Below are 19,028 nucleotides of genomic sequence, written 5' to 3' on the forward strand. Positions count from 1 at the left end.
CCATCAGCCAACTACCAAGTAAAATATTTGGGTGATGTCCCGTAATAAATTACAAGTTTCTGAGTCACAGCCATTTTCCACTGGCTCTCCTTTCCTTCTCTTTGTCTGCTTTGATCTGGTCATAAGGAAAATTGTGGTACCAGAAAGATGCTGCGGAGGAAGGAATGAATCTAAGTTAGAAGAGCCACCCAGTTCTAGGCTCAGACATATGGCAGACGCTACTCCACTGGGCAAACGCGTCTGCCACCTCGTGTGCTCGTCTCTTGCAGTGGTTTGTCTACACTCACAATGAGCCCCTGACCTTTAGGGTTGTGGTCTGTTACAGAGTTTAATGTCTCAGAGGGTTCTGGCTGGATCACCACTTCAGCCTTCAACACCTAAGTCTGCTTCCAGACCCTTAACCCCATTTTTTGTGCACAGAGTGGGATGCAGCTTCTTGTCTGCCATTCCTCATATTGTTCCTCTAGGGGCATCACATGCATCATTTTCTCATTCTTAACGCCTTAAGCTTCAGGAGGCTCTGCTCTAAGCCCCAGAGAGGCAGGTCTCTATTGAAAATTTCAATCACTTACACTTTCATCCCTATCATGATTCTAATCAATAGAAAACAGATGAAAAAAGTGGACCATCATGGGGGAGGGCTGTCAAATCATCATTTTTCTTAACAAATAAGCTAAGGGCCCAATGGCCTCAAAAATACAAAACTGTCTTGCCAAGGTTGATTTGGAGAGAGTATTCAGCAGTCAAAATGGAGACCTCATGTCTTCTCTGCAAACCTAAACATGGGGGCACATTTATGGAAGTTTGGGTATACAAGGTAGTGTTAGACCACTTCTTCCTTGACTTGCCTGGAGAAGTGTGACCCTCACCCACCCGCCTAGTTTGTTACTGAAGGGTGGTACTAAACTGTTGCAGGACACCAAGACTGTGGTGCCTCAAGTTCAGCACAAGTCTGTTCCTCACTAAACATGGTAATAGCCTCCAACAAACATTCTTTGGCAGGACGCCTTGTCTTCATGCAGTGATTCAGGGATCCAGTTCCTTCAGCCTGCAGGAATCTGTAGTCCTCCACATCTGACCTGCCGGAGGGAAAGAGTATGTAGAAGGGGCACCACTTCTTGAAAGCCTTAATCAAGAGCTCGCTTCCATTCATCTTCCTAAAGGCAAGAGTTGAGGGGTGGGCAGAAGGAAGGAAGAGTGGTCCCCGTCTAGGCAGCCACTGCCTGGCAATGATAGCACACAATAACTCCCGAGTAGTTGGCCATCTCTATCGCACCTCGTGCTCAAAGAGTTAGTGAGAGAAAAGGCAAGTCCACAGAGCTGTTTTATGGCACAGGACAGACTCCCAAGAAAAACATTTGCAGTAGCATCCCAGGTTTGGCTTTGTTACTCTTCAGTAGAGAAGATCCAGAAAGGGGTATAACTGAGCCACCCAGTACTGCCTCCTCAACAATCTCCAAATCTGGTTGTTGCCTAAGCGCCTGACTTGAGTACTCAGCCCATGGTCATCATGAAGGGAGAGCTGCTGTTCCTCAAGGCAGCCTGCCTGGCCCTTGGGGAAGTCTCTCCCATGTTTATTGCTCTCTAGAAGGGTCGGGTCTAGTGGCCAGCAGTTACTTCAAATGAAGTCTAAAGCATTAAAATCACAAAATCTGATATGCTTGGCACTCCACACCCTCACCCCCCACATAGATTTCTACCTGCTTCTCCTTGTAGACTTCTGTGACCTCCCCTACTTGGACAAGAAAGCAGGACACCAATGTTCCAGCCACCCTTTGTTATCCAAAATATGGCCTCCTTTCTGGAAGTATTCAGCGTGAAGGATAGCACAGGACCTTGGTCTTAGGAATCATTGGGTGAGGCAAGGAAGGTGCTTTACCCTGCGTCTTTGTACCAGAGGCCCGGAGAGGACTGAGGCTGTGCTCCTCCCACACCTTGCAGAGAAGTTCCAACAGTGACCAGATGAAGAGAGCAGTGGATTTGCTGTCTGAGCCAATCGGACACAGGGAGACACAACCTCTGGCTTCTAGCCTTAGGTATACTTCCCAGACCACTCTGGGCAGTGTGAGGGTAGGTAGGCAAGAGGAGCTGTAAGGGGCCATGTGCTTGGGAGAAACATTGACCTTGTTTATTCTCCTCTATGTGTGTATGTGTTAATCTCTCAGTCGTGTCTGACTCTTCATGATCCCATGGTTTGTAACTCACCAGGTTCCTCTGTCCATGTAATTCTCCAGGCCAGAATACTGGAGTGGGTTGCCATTTCCTCCTCCAGGGATGTTCCCAACCCAGGGATCAAACGGGTCTCCTGCATTGCAGGCAGATTCTTTACCAGCTGATCCACCAGGGAAGCCCATATTCTCATGGGACCCATGCAAAAAACAGCTTATCTCATGCTTCTGGATTCCTCTGGATAAATCATAGGGTCCATTCATTATGTCCAGGTGTCACCCCAAGCCCAAATTCCATCTCTCTCATGAAACCCAACCACACCGTCCAGTGAAACTCACCAGTACTGACAATGAGCACCTCTGAACAGCATAAAAGGCACCAAGTGCTACAGTACATTTTTGGTGGCTTAGATGGTAAAGAATTTGTCTCTTCTGGATCTGTCCAGGGCTTTCATTGTTCAGATAGGTCCTGCTCACCTTTAATCCCTTTGAGGAGTCCAACTCCACAAGAGGTATCTTTCCATCACCCACTGAGGTATTGTTTTCCCAACAGGTGTGTTCCTGCCCTCCCCAGCCATCTCCTGGGCTGCAGTTTCAGAACAGAGGACATGTCTGCATTCCTATACACACTAACTACTGTGCTGGAACTCAGTAATAATTCTTGCAGTGTTTTACCAGGATCTTCTTGGTTTTTCCCTTTTAAGTGTGTCCACATTTTCTCGTATCACCTAGTGAAACCTAGTGACTTTAGAGTCTCCCACTGGAACATCTCCAGTTGCTTTCATTACCTACCCCCTAACTGCAGCTTTCAGTGGGTCTTTCTTAGAACCTTTGGTGTGAGGGATACATGTAGTTTGCTCACTGAGATCTTAAAAGCCAGACCACGTGAATTTGAATCTCAGCTCTGCCACGGTCAGCTTGTCTCTGACACCAAATGAGAGGTTTTCGTTTCATCTCAACCCATTCTCAACCGTTCCAATAGATGTCCTACAATTCTATCCAACCCTGACACTAACTGCTGAGGGTTAGCATCAACCCCCCACAGGCTCAGCCCCACAAGACTGCCCTCACTTCAGACCCCCATGGCAAGCATCCGGTCACCCACACTTCCGATTGGCCAGTTATAAGTCAGGCAATCCCACAACCCCCATGTCGGGTTTGATCACTTGCTAGAGCGGCTCACAGAACTCAGGACGCCACTAAGCTTAATTTACTGGTTTATTATAAAGGATACAGATGATCATCGAGATGAAGAGGTGCATAAGGGAAGATCTGAAAGGGACCTGAGAGCAGGATCCTCTGACTCCGTGGAGTTGGGGTGTCCCACCCTCCCAGAAAGTGGGTGCTATGGCTTGAGAGGTGTCTGTGGTGATATCAATGCATGGGTTAAAGTGATTAAATCATTGGCCATTGATGATTTTCTCAATCTCTAGCCCTTCCTCTTACTTGGTGATTGGGATTTGGAGCTGAAAGCTTCAATTTTCTGATCAAGGCTTAGCCTTTCTCTGACCAGTTTCCATCCTGAAGCTATCAAGGAGCCCACAGACTAGACATACTCCTATCACTTAGGAAATATGAGGGTTTTAGGAGCTCTGTGTCGGGAACCAGGGATAAATACCAATTTAACATCAATTTTAAAAAACTAAAAACAACTTAGAATAACACCTGATACACATAAGTGCTAAAAGCATATTTATTATTAGTATTATTTATACTTATGATTATCTGGGTGCATCTGTATCCCTGAACTAGTAACAATCAGCATGTCCTCTTTTTCCCTAGTTCCATTGTAAAGAGTTATTAGCTATGGGCATATTTTCTCTTTTCTTTCTTTCTTTTTTTTTTACTATCGGTCTAGCCTGGCTACTAAGATCTTGTCCTTCCTGAAGAAATTCCTGTTGTCTCTCTGGCTCAATTAATGTGTCTTCCATCATTTCTCACTTACTTTTGCACTATTCCTATCTTGAGAAAATGTAGGATTTTTTTGAAAGAAGTTGATGTTTAGAAGTAGATGAGCAGAGTTGGTCTTGGACAGAACTGTGCGGTCATTAAAGTTTGTCTGCCATATGCCAACTTCTCTGGTCCTTTTTCAGGGTGAGAGGATGTGATGTGCTCTTACGTCTTATTTGAATGTCTTCATTATGCAACCTCTTTCCTCAAGGGATACTCTGCTCTCCAAATGCTTTGGCACTTTTTTTGCAAGTCCTCTAGGCCGAGCTTACCTACGTGGAAGGCTGAAGGGTTTCTGCTGCTGCTGCTGCTAAGTCGCTTCAGTCATGCCCGACTCTGTGCTACCCCACAGACTGCAGCTTACCAGGCTCCTCCGTCCATGGGATTCTCCAGGCAAGACTACTGGAGTGGGGTGCCGTTGCCTTCTCCTCTCTAGTTTCTTATTAATCAGTACAAGTAGCAGTAGTTGAATGAGAATCAAGACTTTTACAGCAGGATGACTGCAGTTAACAAGGCTGTATATTTGAAAGTTGCCAAGTGAGTAGATCCTAAAAGTTCTCTTCATGAGAAGCAAACCTTTTTTATTTCCCCCTTAAGTCTATGAGATGATGGATGTTAACTAAAAATTATTGTGGGAATCATTTCACAATATACTTAAGTCAAGTTATCATGTGGTATACCTTCAACTTATCTCAACAAAAAAGAATTTTTATTTATGGTCAAAGAGATGCTGAATTGCTCTCTAAATGCAGGGCTCTGGGAAACTGTTCTAGAGACTACAGCAGACCTCCCTGCTCTTACCTCGAATTGAAAATAAAGCCTTTTTGTGCAGATCTTGTCTGAATCACCCACCAAGCATGTCTAAGAAGACGAACCGGAGTGTAGACCCTTGGAGAGCTCTGACTTCCCCAGGTCCACCTGGCCTGGAAGTTCAAACAGGGCCCTCTGCCCCTGTAGCCAGATAACAAAAGACTATGACCTCAGCCAGCACACTAACCACTTGTCTTCTGCACCCACGTTTGTATCAGTTAGTTCACTGCATCTTGACCTTCAGTGACATAGTGAAAGTGGAAGATTTGGTCACGGAGTCATGTCTGTCTCTTTTGCAACCCCATGGACTGTAGCCCACCAGGCTTCTCTGTCCATGGAATTCTCCAGGCAAGAATCCTGGAGTGGGTAGTCATTCCCTTCTCTAAGGGATCTTGCCAACTCAGAGCAAACCCACAATGACATAAACCCAGCTCTTTTATTTCTGGGTCTTCAGTCTTACCTCTCTGCACATAACTGCTTTTTCAGTACAATTCCCTCCTTGGGATTTTCCTTGCTTGGCCCATACCTCCTCTGTGGCAACAGCAAATCTCTGCTGAGGATTCTGCAAGTGCCTTGGGCTCCTCTCCTGAGACATCGCAACAGTTGCCAGACAGGCCACAGGCTGTGTGACCACCCTTCCATTTCTTCAGTAAGCAAGCATGCACTTGACCACCTCCTGTGTGCTGACAGTGGCTCTGTACTTCAAAAGGATCTTAATGTCTAGTGGGACTACCACTGGGAAGTCTTTCTCAATAAGACAAAGTGTTAAACAAAAAACGACACAAATTTCTAAGCCCTTGTTCATGAATAATAACTGTACTCATCAATTAACAAGCTTGGGCAAGATTTCAAAACTATGATGTCCATGAACAAAGCTCAGATCCAGGGGGAAATGCGATTAAGCTGGGCTGATGGAGCAGATGTGGATTAGAATGAAAGCATTTTTGATCCTGGGTGATTTGAAGTGACGTTGACTATGCCAAAGCCTTTGACTGTGTGGATCACAATAAACTGTGGAACATTCTGAAAGAGATGGGAATACCAGACCACCTGACCTGCCTCTTGAGAAACGTGTATGCAGGTCAGGAAGCAACAGTTAGAACTGGTCATGGAACAACAGACTGGTTCCAAATAGGAAAAGGATTACGTCAAGGTTGTATATTGTCACCCTGCTTATTTAACTTCTATGCAGAGTACATCATGAGGAACGCTGGGCTGGAAGAAGCACAAGCTGGAATCAAGATTGCTGGGAGAAATAGCAATAACCTCAGATATGCAGATGATACCACCCTTATGGCAGAAAGTGAAGAGGAACTCAAAAGCCTCTTGATGAAAGTGAAAGAGGAGAGTGAAAAGTTTGGCTTGAAGCTCAACATTCAGAAAATGAAGATCATGGCATCTGGTCCCATCACTTCATGGGAAATAGATGGGGAAATAGTGGAAACAATGTCAGACTTTATTTTTTGGGGGACTCCAAAATCACTGCAGATGCTGATTGCAGCCAGGAAATTAAAAGATGCTTACTCCTTGGAAGGAAAGTTTTGACCAACCTAGATAGCATATTAAAAAGCAGAGACATTACTTTGCCAACCAAGGTCCGTCTAGTCAAGGCTATGGTTTTTCCCGTGGTCATGTATGGATGTGAGAGTTGGACTGTGAAGAAAGCTGATCGCCAAAGAATTGATGCTTTTGAACTGTGGTGCTGGAGAAGACTCTTGAGAGTCCCTTGGACTGCAAGGAGATCCAACCAGTCCATTCTAAAGGAGATCAATCCTGGGTGTTCATTGGAAGGACTGATGCTAAAGCTGAAACTCCAATACTTTGGCCACCTCATGCGACGAGTTGACTCACTGGAAAAGAGTCTGATGCTGGGAGGGATTGGGGGTGGGAGGAGACGGGGACGACAGAGAATGAGATGGCTGGATGGCATCACCAACTCGATGGACATGAGTTTGAGTCAACTCCGGGAGTTGGTTACGGACAGGGAGGCCTGGCGTGCTGTGATTCATGGGGTCTCAAAGAGTCGGACATGACTGAGCGACTGAACTGAAGTGAACTGAAACCCATCAAGGGATAGAACAATAGGAAGCTCAAGAAGCTACCAAGGAAATGTATGACCGACCGCATTATTTTAAAGCATCTAACTTCAAGGAGAGGTGGAAGGATGCTAGGCAGGCACCCCCAGAAGCAATGATAATGTTGAGTTAAAGCCTTCCCAAGCTTGGAAGATAGTTACTGTCCCTTCTCCTAGTCGTACAGGAATTCAGCTTCATCCGATTCAACCAATACCTCTTGGCAGCTGTATGCTAGGAATATGCCAGTGAATCAGATCACTTGGATCAGTTAGTAACTGCTTTCTTGAAACATCTGTATATAAATTCAGGTTGTTCTGTTGAGATAAAGAAACAATGTTAGAATGATAGAAAATATAATTCTGAGAGTTTTTCATTAATCTAGCCTCCTTCTTCCTGTAAGCTCAAATAAGATCAACTTACTGTAGCCAATGGTCTTCTCGTAGCACCCCTCCCCAAGTTCCAAGCTTCTTCCTTTCTTTTAAGCTTCTTGCAAATTTCGCTCATGATGTGATTATGTCAACCACCTAAAATGATGGCCTTACCATATTCACAGACCCACTTGGTCTTTTTTTAATGTGGTTTTATTGGTTCTGTTGGTCATGAGACACATGGGGTCTTAGCCCCTTGACCAGGGATCAAACCTATACCCCCCTCATTGGAAGGAAGAGTCTTAAACACAAGACCACTAGCGAAGTCCCCACATACTTGTTCTTTAAGCATAGGTCCAATTCCTCTAGGAAGTCTTTCTCCTTCCTGGAGTTATCTGTTCCTCCAAAAATCCTCCAGTGTGTGTGTCTTTGGCCCTGCCTTGAAATGTTATTAAATATCTTATCTCCCCACATACATTGTTAGAGGTCAAGGGGCCAGGTATCCCCCACGCAGAGAAGAAAGCACCATCTTATACACCTAACAGGCGCTCTGACAAAGGGAGAGGGGATGGGAGGGAGAAAGAACTGCGGGAAGGAGGGGGAAGGAGGTGGAGAAGAAATAAGAAAAGACAGAGGAAAACAGGGCAGAGAGAAGGGGCAGGAGGAGACAGAGGAGGGTGCAGCGAGTCGATGGGCAGCAAGGAGAGGAGAGCAGGACGCAGAAAGGAAAGGAGCCTGAAGAGGAACTAATGAGTGGAGTGGAGCAAAGGGAGGAAGAGAGCAAGGCCAAGCAAGACCATGGAGGGAAGTCACGCTCCCCCAAAATAAGATCCCTGGCCCTTGGGTAGTAAGAGGTCAGAAAAGAGGGGACTTCCCCGGCCCTCCAGTGGCTAGGACTCCACGCTGCCATTGCAGGGGGCATAGGTTCAATCCCTGGTCAGGGAACTAAGATCCTGCAAACTGCTGGCCTGGCCAAAAAAAGGGAGGGAGTGGTGAAGAGAGATGAGGTCTTAAAGCACGCAGCAAGGATAAAGACAAACGCCCACGGCATGACCTCACAGATTTGGTTAAGAGCAGCTCTGCCAACTTCACTCTGAACATGAAGTCTGTGGTTCATTTAAAGCTGTCTAAGTATCTTTGGGTTTTTTCAAATATCTTATGATTATACAGTGGCGGTGACAATAGATTCAAGGGATTAGATCTGATAGACAGACTGCCTGAAGAACTATGGATGGAGGTTTGTAACATTGTGAAGGAGGTGGTGACCAAACCATCCCCAAGAAAAAGATGCAACAAGGCAAAATGGTCGTCTAAGGAGGCTTTACAAACAGCCGAGAAAGGAAGAGAAGTGAAAGGCAAAGGAGAAAGGGAAAGATACACCCAACTGAATGCAGAGTTCCAGGGAATAGCAAGGAGAAATAAGAAAGCCTTCCTCAGTGATCAATGCAAAGAAATAGAGGGAAAAAATAGAATAGGAAAGAACAAAGCTAGTGGAGGTTATGGAATTGCAGCTAAGTTATTTAAAATCCTAAAAGATGCTGCTGCACTCAATATATCAGCAAATTTGAAAACTCAGCAGTGGCCACAGGAATGGAAAAGGTCAGTTTTCATCCCAATCCCAAAGAAGGGAAATGCCAAAGAATGTTGAAACTACCATACAATTGCTCTCATTTCACATGCTAGCAAGGTAATGCTCAAAGTCCTTCAAGCTAGGCTTCAACGGTACATGAACCGAAAACTTCCAGATGTAGCAGCTGGGTTTTGAAGAGGCAGGGGAACAAGAGGTGAAATTGACAATATTCAGTGGATCACAGAAAAAGCAAAGGAATTCCAGAAAATCATCAACTTCTGCTTCATTGACTTTAACTGTGTGGATCACAACAATCCGTGGAAAATTCTTAACGAGGTAGTAATTCCAGACAAGCTCACCTGCCTCCTGACAAATCTGTATGCAGGTCAAGAAGCAACAATTAGAACCAGACATGGAGCAACAAGCTGGTTCAAAAATTGGGAAAGGAGTATGTCAGTGCTGTATATTGTTGCCCTGCTTATATAACTTCTATGCAGAGTACATCATGTGAAATACTGGGCTGGATGAATCAAACTGAAATCAAGATTGCCGGGAGAAATATCAACAACCTCAGATGATACCACTCTGATCGCAGAAAGCGAGGAGGAACTAAAGTGCCTCTTAATGAGGGTGAAAGAGGAGAGTGAAAAGTCTGGCTTAAAACTCAGCTTTCAAAAAACTGTTAAGATCATGGCATCAGGTCCCATCACTTTATGGATCTGTTCAAGGGGAAAAAGTGGAAACAGGGACAGATTTTATTTTCTTGGGCTCCAAAATCACTGAAGATGGTGACTGCAGCCAGGAAATTAAAAAAACACTTGCTTCTTGGAATAAAATCCATGGCAAAACTAGACAGCATACTAAAAAGCAGAGACCTCACTTGGCTAACAAAGGCCCATATCGTCAAAGCTATGGTTTTTCCAGTGGTCATGTACAGATGTGAGAGTTGGACCATAACGAAGGCTGAGCACCAAAGAATTGATGCTTTCAGATTGTGGTGCTGGAGAAGACTCTTGAGAGTCCCTTTGACAGCAAGGAGTCAAACCAGTCAATCCTAAAAGAAATCAACCCTGAATATTCATTGGAGGGACTGATGCTGAAGCTGAAGCTCCAGTATTTGACCATGTGATGTGAAGAGCTGAGTTACTGGAACAGACCCCAGAGACTGAAAGCAAAAGGAGAAGGGAATGGCAGAGCATGAGGTGGTTGGATAGCATCACCCACTCAACTCAATAGACCTGAATTTGAGAAAACTCCGGAAGACAGTGGAGTACAGAGGAACCTGGCATGCTATAGTCCATAGGGTCACAGAGAGTCAGACACAATTTAGCAACTGAGCAACAACATATTCATTTATCCTTTGCTTGGCCAACACTGAACAAACACTCTGCCCTGCCTGCCAGCTTACTAGTCTAGGAATTAGGGATACAACTTTGACCAAATCCCTGTTGTCAGGGAGCTTAGACTCCCATGGGAGGGTGAAAACAGAGAGGAGACAAAATAAATAGGATGAATGATATATTGTGCTGTGCTGTGCTTAGTCGCTCAGTCTTGTCCGACTCTTTGTGACCCCATGGACTGCAGCAGCCAGGCTCCTCTGTCCATGGGGATTCTCCAGGCATGAATACTGGAGGAGTTTGCCACACTCTCCTTAAGGGGATCTTCCCAACCCAGGGTTCAAACCCAGGTCTCTCACATTGCAGGCAGATTCTTTACTGTCTGAGCCACCAGGTATGTTGGATGGTGGTAAGTGCTGGGGGAAAGTAAGAAAGGATGATGGAAGTGCTATTGAGAATCAAGACAGAGTGGTCCAGAGGACTGACTAGAAAGATCAGTTTGACCAAACTGCTAAAGGTGGGGAGGGAGGAAGCCGCTGTGATATCTGAGATGACTCCAGGCAGAAGGCCCTGAGGCAGGAGCGCGTCAGGCAGGTCTGAGTCGTCACAAGTAGCCCCATGTAGCCGAATCCGAGGGAGAATGAGGAGAAGATTCTGGGTAATATGAACAGTGCAAGGGACAGGCAGAACACACAGAGCCTCTTGGAGGATGAGGTGAGGATTTTGGCTCTTCCTTTGCATAAACCTGGAGGCCTCAGAGGGTTTGGGGCGAGGAGTAATGTGATCAGACTTTAACAGTATGCCACTGGGAGCAGTGTTGTAAGTAGACAAAAGGAAAATAAGATTGAAAATAGTGAAGCCAGTTAGAAAACAATTGGAGTATTTGGGGCAAGAGAGGATGGTGGCAAGGACTCTGAAAAAAACCCAGTGTGAATAAAAACCCAGTGCCTTTCCTGGGATCTGCATTTGTCCATGCATTTTTTTGTCGGAAATGACTTTCTCCCTGCTAGAGTTTGTTGTTGTTCAGTTGCTAACAGGTGTCCGACTCTGCGACCCCACGGACTGCATGCCAGGCTCTCCACTCCACCATCTTCTGGAGTTTGTTCGAATTCATGTCCATTGAGTCTGTGATGCCACCCAACCATCTCATCCTCTGTCACCCCCTTCTCCTCCTTCCCATATTTCAAGGCTCAGTTTCCCTGTCACCATCCCCAGAGTCCCCAGGGAGGACTGTTGTCCCTACAGCACCCTGCCTATGCCTCTCTTACGGCGCTCATCAAGTCGTGTTGCAATTATTGGCTCCTTCTGCCTCCTTTTTACGTGAAGAAAATGTCCATTTCAATTTGGTTCCCAAACACCTTTATTCAGGGGGAATAAAAAGGTGAATAAATTGCTCTCCCAGTTACAATCTAGTACAGGAGACTGAACAACCATTCCCATGCTTACCATGGAGTTTCGCTCATGGCTGTCAAACAAATGAGGGAACAAAGAAAACTACCAGAAACTAAGTCACCATGGCTGGTCTCCTAATTTGCAGTGCTGTTTTAGGAGTCACAGGGTATAGTCTGGCCTGTTGCTCTGACAGCCTCCCCTGGTTATTTCCCTAGTTCTGGTCCAACAAGATCCCTGCCCATATGTACTACAGAGCTGAGAGCTAAGGGTCTTTCTGTGAGACAGGGAGACCCTGTGGAAGATTCCAGGCAGTGGCGAGTGCAAGATGATTAAAGGCGGCCATAGATATATTTATTTTTTCCATAGCACTGGTGGTTGATACAAAGACTCTCCCCAGAGTCTCTTGGTGACATTTGTTACTTGGCTTTCCAATCCTTAAACAGAAATTCTGTCCTTTTCACTGAATTGCTCCTCCTTTGCTAATGTTCTGTCTCCCCCAAGTCCCAGGAAGAGCATTTGACATTTGTTATTGGTACAAGAGCATCATTTGCTGAGTGTGAACAACAAAAAAAAAGACTTTTCCCCAAGGTGGGAAATGAATGATTATCTCAGATCTCCTTACTCTTTTTCCTGTCCCTTCAGACACAACAGCAATCCACAGCCATGTTGGGCCCTGGTGGGGAGCTGCCCTAATCAGTTTTTACATTCTAGCTTGGTGGAGATGAGCTGTTATTACAACTGTAAATGTTTCTGTGGAGGGTGAAGGGTGCTGCGGCATGGAATCATAGCATATGGTGGGGGTGGGAAGCTTCAGTGATGACCACTGCATGTAGGATAATGAGATCCCTAAGGATAAGTCCTGTTCCTCCAATCCATGTTTCCTGAGAACCTACTGTGCACTGGGCATTGTTGTGGATACTGGAGGCGACAAGCAAAAATAAAAATACCTAGTCTCTACTCTCAGGGTGCTTACTGCCAAGTGGAGGTATTTAGCATCAATTCATGTTTCACACAGATAGGTGTGCATCTGCAACTTGATCAGGAATAAGAAAAAAGATAGATGATTCTGAGAATTCATAATAAAGGGAATTGAATCAGTCAAGGGGGTCAGCGATGTTTTCTAGAGGCTTCTTGGGCTGCACACTGGAAAATCAGTTCACTGTAATGATGGATGCGAGGAGGATTCTAGGCAAGGGGAACAGCAGGTATGCAGAAGTTGTCTTGGAAGAGGGAACCTGGCAGGTCCAGAGCAAGACAAGATCCCCGAGGAAGACACGGAGCACAGAGAGGTGGACGAGGGAGGACCACAAAGGGCCTGGCTGCGGTGCTCCCCCACCTCCCTGCCCTCTGCTCCAGGGGCCTGCTCAGGAGGTCCTCGGTAAGGAACCCAGCTCTGAAGAGTCATAGCTCATTCCTTCAGCCTTCCAGCACTGACCTATGGAGCAGCATTTTGACATCTAAACGTAAGGATAACAGAGGAGCAGTTTACACGCTCATCCCTCCTGAGATCACAGGCTGAGAGATGGGTAGAAATAGAAACACGACCCTACATTACAGGACGTGGTCTCAGCTTGTTGTGTTTCGGTGCCGCAGAGTAGCGTTGACTCTAGCAGGTGAGTTGTGGAGGGGCCAGGGGAGACTGGAAGAGGAGGAGAGACCCTGACACGGGAAAACTTGAACACCCATTCTGCCCCCTGATTAGCACCACTGTTACTTTCCCATCTCTTTTCTCCCAGCCCCTAGCCCTTCAGTTTCCAGTGCCATTCAGTGTAAATCTTTCTTGGAGGGTTGTTTCTCCTTGTGGTCATACAGTAACAGGCTACTAAACCTGCCTGTGGGGTGAATTATGAGCTGGTCTCTGGAGCCCCGGTCTCTGTTGCCCACGGAATGAATTGTGGTGCTCCATCCAGGCGGCTGGGCTCTTTATTTATTTATTTGTTTGCTTTAGCATATTTTAATCTGATCATTAAATTGCAATCTGCCACCCATCCCCACCCCCAACTGTCTTCAGACAGAACAGATTTTTCATAGGTAATGATACCTATAAACTTCAGGGGTGGCTGTCACCAGAGCAAACTGGGAGAGGGAGTGGGGAGAGGTTGCAGAAACACAGGAAACATAGCGACCCCCCACCCCCAGCGTGAACTGACCTTGGCTGTTCTGCGCAGCCTGGCCTGTCCCTGGGGAGCTGGAATGCCCACATTCTCCCGGGCAGCACCTGTGGCCTTTTCTAGCCCAGTAAACAGGTGTCTCTGCACTTTGTCCTCGAATGCATAACATCATCGCTGCTCTACACTGTGCCAGGCAGTAAAGGTGTCACCAAACTCGTGTTGATGGTGCTGCATGGGGAGAGCTCTGCACTGATAAATCAAAGGCAAGGAGAATTCCAGATGGTGCCCAGGCACCCGTGTTCCTGGGGTCACCCATCTGATCTAATGCCGCTCTGCACCAGAGGGATTGCCACCTGCTGGCAGCAGGGCCACTAGCCTGGAGAGAGTGACAGTCATCATGGTTATAATATTGGCAACACCGACTTGTCTAGCATTTTATAAGGTGTGCTGACACAAGCCTTTGGAGCCTGTCCTGTGAGCAGGTGTTATGATACCCGTTCTGAAATCGAGAGGCAGGAACTGTGGAGTGAATTGCCCAAGGTAGTACTGGCTCCTAGGAGGTTCTCAATAAGTAATTGTTGAGTGAATGAATGGATTTATGCTGCCCTAAAGCACTGGCAAGCCACTCCAGCACTATTGCCTAGAAAATCCCATGGATGGAGGAGCCTGGTGGGCTGCAGTCCGTGGGGTCGCTAAGGGTCAGACACGACTGAGCGACTTCACTTTCACTTTTCACTTTCACACATTGGAGAAGGAAATGGCAACCCACTCCAGTGTTCTTGCCTGGAGAATCCCAGGGATGGGGGAGCCTAGTGGGCTTCCGTCTATGGGGTCACACAGAGTCGGACACGACTGAAGTGACACAGCAGCAGCAGCAGCAGCAAAGCACTCTCAAGTCACCTCTCATGGTTTGCTTCTGGAACCACATCCAGAGGAAGGTCTGGGACTGAGGTCCTAGGAGCCTGCAGTGCCGACCTGAACCAGACAGGTGAGAAACCACCACAAGTGACCCAGAATTGATACTTCTGCGTGCTGGAGGGCTCGGCGCTGGGAGGGGCACTTTGAAGGTGTGGGTGTGTGACAGGCGGCTGGAGCTAGGTATCCACCTTGCTGTGCTCTGACGGGTCAGGCAGAGCTCTAAGGGATACATCCATTTATTTAACTGTCTCAACAAATCTAGATAAGTATTGTCATAATATCCATTACAAATGAAGAAACTGAAGCACAGAGACATTGAACAAATTTCCTGGAAGTTTAAAACTACAGAGTGAAGGAGTCAGGTTTAAACTTCAGCCATCGGGCTCCAGCGTCTGGACTGATGAGCACTGTCCCATACCGCATCTTCTTTTTCTTCCAGAATGTGCGTGCTCTTGCTCTCCAGACCTCATTTCAGAGTGTAGGTACAGGTGACATAAAGAAGTAGTTCTGGCCTAGGTGTGTGACTTGAAGCAGGAATGGAAGGTGGTGGTAGATAACAGCAGGTATTTTTCTGGGCTAAAGAACTCACATTTTAAACAAACTCCCTAGCCCATAGCAAGTCTCTGCACTTTCTATGGCGTTAGGAAATGGACTCAAGGCACAAAGTTACCTCAATTCTTTCAAAAAATTGAAAAGTGTAGTCCTATCTAGATGTAAAACTCAGGACTTCTAGCCTCTAGTCCAAATATTAACCACCAGATCATGGTCCTTAAAATGAATATTATTTTCTTTAATCAAAATCTTAAATTTTGTAAAAGCCAAACAAATGTTTCTATTCATTATTCTGCAACTAGTCTGACAATAGTGATCTAACTGCATCTCAGGGAAGGAGGTGAATTTCCATAATCTGGGGGAAAAGAGATAACTCAGGTCATCTAATCACCCACTAGGAACTTCATACTTAAAGATACTCAAGCCTCTTCTCCAGGGTGGGCAACCATGGAAGAGAGTCTGTTGGTCCAACCTCCTTCTATTACCCAGTCCAGTATCCAGGACTCCTTGTTGTTACCCAGCCATGGAGTCTCAGAAAGTACCAGATGCCAGAACACTCCGTGACAACACAGGGCAGCAACAGACCAAATGTGTCCCATTGTGCCCTGAATTTGTCTTCGAATGACTTTCCCTATTGATAATCTTACTTAGATTGTGAGCTACCCACAAAGATATAACCTCAATCCTGACCTCATCCCAACTAGAACCATAGACACTAACCCTTACCTGGCTCTACTCATGATGCTCAGAATAACTTTAACCATAGTTATCAACTTGTAACTGATAAGTCGTGGATTATATCTTGATTATTTTGTCAATACTATTTGTGCCCTTAAGGTTCTCAAGTTAAACAAGTGACTATGCTTTGAAGAATCACTCCAAAACAAGTTTGAAGAAATTAATTGAATTTTGAAAGAAGTAACTTGGATGGAATCTGAGTTTCAAAAGGCACCAAAGAAATCCCCTTGTCCATTTCTCCCGTTTCCAAGCTGGACCCCACCTCTTGCCATCCAATATGTGGGATCTGGTCTCTGATATGGCGACTCCTGATGGTTTTCAACAAGAGAGAAATTTTTATTGAAAATCAGAATTTCTGAGGACAGCTCCAGGGTGACTGGATTAAAGAGAAGGAAGGCAGCACCAGAGAATGAGTCTATATGGAGATTGGGAAATTTATGAGACAGACAAAGAACACATACTTGGCACCTGGAAAGGCCTAGGTTTAAAAGCTTTGTTCTGCTGTTTAAGAGCTGGGAGATCATAAGCACGTTATTCAACCTCTCTGAGCCTCCTGAGCCTTTCTCTTCCTCTGTAAAGCAGGGATCTCAGGGCTGTCAGGATTCACGAGACACTCTTTTTCAAAGGGCACAGTGCATGCATGGCACACAGCCGGCCCTCCATCCGTCAGGTTGCCCGGTGAGCTTGCCCAACATCCCACATTTGACTTCACATTGGGGGCGTGCTGTGAGACTGAGCTACGGAGATTCCGTCTCAGAGACCAGGCAGAGAAAAATGTCCTATCGAGGTTCAGAGTGCTTCTAGGTGCTGAGGAGAAAGCTACCATTTGTAATTTGAAAACTCACACGCTGGTGTCTGGGGCAAAGAGTGACCCCAGCTCAGGCACATCAAGTGTGTAAGGTTGAGCATCCCATCTGGAATGCTGCCCAAAGGCTGTCTTGTTCCCTGTCTCCACACACCATGCCCATTAGCTCTGAGGGGTCAAGAAACATTTTCCAGAGAAGAATGCTAAACAAAGCCCCGGATCAGCCAGATCCTGAGAAGGAAGGGAAGGAGGGGTGGAGTCAGGCCAGGTTTCAGTCACTGATCACCAACTGCTTCCTATACCCCATGGATTTCTTGTCAATGATTATTCAATCTCAGGCCTGACCTTTCTATTCTAAATAACACTGCAATATCAGCGCGGCCCAGCCTGCAGCTTTCACAGGAAATTAACTGTATCTGGCTCTCACAGGAGACCCAAGAAATCCCCTCAGTAACTAAGCCCAGGCTGGTTTACAGAAAAAAAGGCCCAGCATTATCTTCTTCTTATACACTCCTCCTAATACCCGTCTAAATATCACAGGGCTCCCAGCTGTTTAATTCTAATAAATACTCATCTATTCTCAAAATAGACAAATGTTAGGTCTCAGGTGGGCCCCAGGCATTTCGTGCTGGAGAAAGAAGAGAATATGGAGAGACAGAAAGAAGAGAGGGTCTCAGAGTCAGCTGCAGATTCTTGCTTGTGTACGATGGCAGCTTAAGAAACTGGCTGATGCTTTCCTGTTTGGCCAGCATCAGAGGTGACTTCTGAGGAGGCCACTCTCCTAACCAGTGTCCTCATTAAGTTGTCCTTACTTCCCTTGAAAGAACCAGGTTTCAGAGCAGCTCTTCAGGGCAGAAAGGTCTTTGAGAGTCCCAGGACCAAGTGAGATCATTCTTCTTTCATCCTGACAGCTGGGGGCTGGGAGGGAGTGTTAAAGTGTAACATGCTCCACGGTTAAGGGTTCAAGCCTTTATTGGAAAATCTTCTTGTTCTGAATTGATGTTTGACCTGGGTTTACAGGGTTGCCCCACCCACAGTAACCCCTACATGGAGTGTAAGAAGGGTGGAGACAACAAGACCTCCCTCCTGTAAGTAACACAGTCCACGGGATGGGAGGGGCCAGAGGGAGGACCACAGGGCACTTTGGATTGGAAAATGCCTGGCAACGCCTGGATCTGTGTCACTGGGTGTGAAGGAATTCTCTGTCTTGTGTTTCTTTGGCCCTTGAAGAATTCTCAGTGGATGGGAGTTGATGAGAGGCTCATACGGAAGGTCTGGGCTCACAAACAGAGGCCCCTGACAGTTGTCGGGGCCGGCACCCCTCTTCCTCAGGTGATGCTCAGTCAGGAGCCAGGTATGGAGCAGGATGCAGATCTTGTGACTCGTATGGCTCCAGGCCAGTGAACCATTTCACCATTGTCCAAAGGCTGCAGGTTGCTCATCCATGTAAGTGGCTCTCTAAGTGTTTGGGGACACTTGATGGCAGGTGACAAGGGTTCTCCTGGCCATCGGCAAATAGGCCTCTGACAGTTGAATGTTGGTTCTTGTGTCTGACGCAGATTAGCAGTGAGCTTACACTTTAACAGAACCTAAGTATTATCTCAGGGTTGCCCTGCCCCAGTCAGCCCCAGACATTTGATTCATCTGCTGAGGTTTATTTAGATGCTATGTGACAGTTGATGAGGTGGTCCATGGGGCCTTGACTCTACTGAAAAATCTGAAGTTTACAATTTTAAATCCATGGTTAAAACCCCATGAGATCCATCTGCCTTCTCTGCTGTGCTTGTTAGAGACCCTGGCAGCAGACCAGGAGGAGCGGGGGTGACTTCTAAGATTTGGCTCCAGATGCCTCTGGCAGGTTTCTAGGAAAGACGTGAGGACCAGAATATGGCTACCTCTTTGGCCATTGGCTCACATGTCCTTGAATCTTGTAAGGACATTCCTGGGCTTTGGTTTCTGTCCCAGTCAGCACTATCACTCATTTAACAAGAATCCACTAAGCACTTGCTACGTGCCACTTGTTACTGTTGTCCAGTTGCTCAGTCATGTCTGACTCTTTGTGACCCTCTGAACTATACAGTACGCCAGGCTTCTCTGTCCCTCACTGTCTCCCTGAGTTTGCTCAAACTCATATCAGTTGAGTCAGTGATGCTATCCAAGTATCTCAAATTCTGCCTCCCTCTTCTCCTCTTGCCCTCAGTCTTTCCCAATGAGTCGGCTCTTTGCATCAGGTG

The 19,028-nt window shown here is 46.3% G+C and overlaps 1 protein-coding gene across 2 annotated transcripts in view; it reads left to right on the forward strand.

The window, feature by feature from the left end:
* The window catches only part of PBX1 (PBX homeobox 1), a 336,931-nt gene that overhangs the window by 300,178 nt on the left and 17,725 nt on the right, over nucleotides 1–19,028 (forward strand). The window lies entirely within an intron of this gene.

The sequence above is a fragment of the Moschus berezovskii genome, chromosome 4, assembly GCF_049115385.1.
Source record: "Moschus berezovskii isolate FMDL1 chromosome 4, NW_MosBer_1.0, whole genome shotgun sequence".
Taxonomy (NCBI): Eukaryota; Metazoa; Chordata; class Mammalia; order Artiodactyla; family Moschidae; genus Moschus; species Moschus berezovskii.